This window comes from Balaenoptera musculus, chromosome 4, assembly GCF_009873245.2.
Source record: "Balaenoptera musculus isolate JJ_BM4_2016_0621 chromosome 4, mBalMus1.pri.v3, whole genome shotgun sequence".
Lineage (NCBI taxonomy): Eukaryota > Metazoa > Chordata > Mammalia > Artiodactyla > Balaenopteridae > Balaenoptera > Balaenoptera musculus.
In genome coordinates this window covers 90,509,440-90,510,645 of record NC_045788.1, presented here as the reverse complement: position 1 = coordinate 90,510,645, position 1,206 = coordinate 90,509,440, and positions in this window count along the sequence as shown.

The window sequence follows — 1,206 nt, the reverse complement described above, 5'->3', positions numbered from 1 at the left end:
ATAGCAAATACGTTGAATGAAATAATCAGCATACAAAAAGATGCTGGCAAAATGGAATTCTGGGCTGAATTTCATCAGCTAACGAAAAAAGAAAACTCTACCATTTATTGAATACTTATTACATGAAAGCACTGTTTTAAGTATTTTATATACATTATTTTTATCAAATCCTTTCAATAACCTTATGAGTTACATATTACCCTCCCCTTTACACATGAAGAACTGAAGCAAAGACAGGTTATAAAATTTGTCCACACAAATTGGTAACTGCTGCATCCAAGCTCTGAACTCATGTTGTTTTAACTCCAAAGCCTTGAATCTTAACCACTATACAACCACAGGGTTATAAAAGCTTATGCCTCAGTTTCCCCAAAATGAATCACATAATAGAATGGAGGAGACATGGCTTAACAGCCCACATTTCAAACAAAAGGTTTTTTTTGGAGAATAAGCACAATAATGGTCAGCAGAGTGATGTGACTGCCAAAAAAACGAGTTCCATCTTAGGTTGCAGTAATAGAAATTTTGTATCAGAGAGAAGGGAGCCATGGTCATGCTGTACTGCAAACTGCCTCCGCCCCCGCCTGCTCTAGATATCCCACGTGAAGGACAATAGGCAGGGTTTGAGAGAAGACCAAGAATCAGGAATAGGAAGAATGATTTAAGGAACCGGGACTGTTCACCTGGAAAAGGTACAGCTCAAAGCAGGAGGCGGTCATGGGAGCTGTCTTCACATAATTCAAGTGGCACATGGAAAAGGGATTAGATTGTTCTATGTGGTAACCAGGGAACAGAAAAAGGAACACTGGATAACACTTAGGAGGAGAGAAGGTATGTTAAAGATTTGGAAGAACTCTGTAGTGGTCAAAACCATCAGAAGATGAAATAGATTGTCTTGGGATGAAAGGAGTTCCCAAGAGCTGGATGCGTCACAGTATACCTTCCCTGTTCGGGATGTTGTTGAAGCTTCTAATGAGACAGTGGCTAGAAGGGCTGTCTAATGCTAATGCTAGTGCTTACTGACTTTATTATCAAAACCATTAGTGTAAAATCATCATCCACTTAGAGAACTATTTTTATGGTATGATCCTTAAGTGACACCTTGGCAACTCCCCCTTCCCCTGCCTGCTACCTAAGGCAGAAAGCTTGCAGAACTAGGTGTCTAGAACCTTACTACTACCCCAGCGCTGCTACTGGCTGTATAAT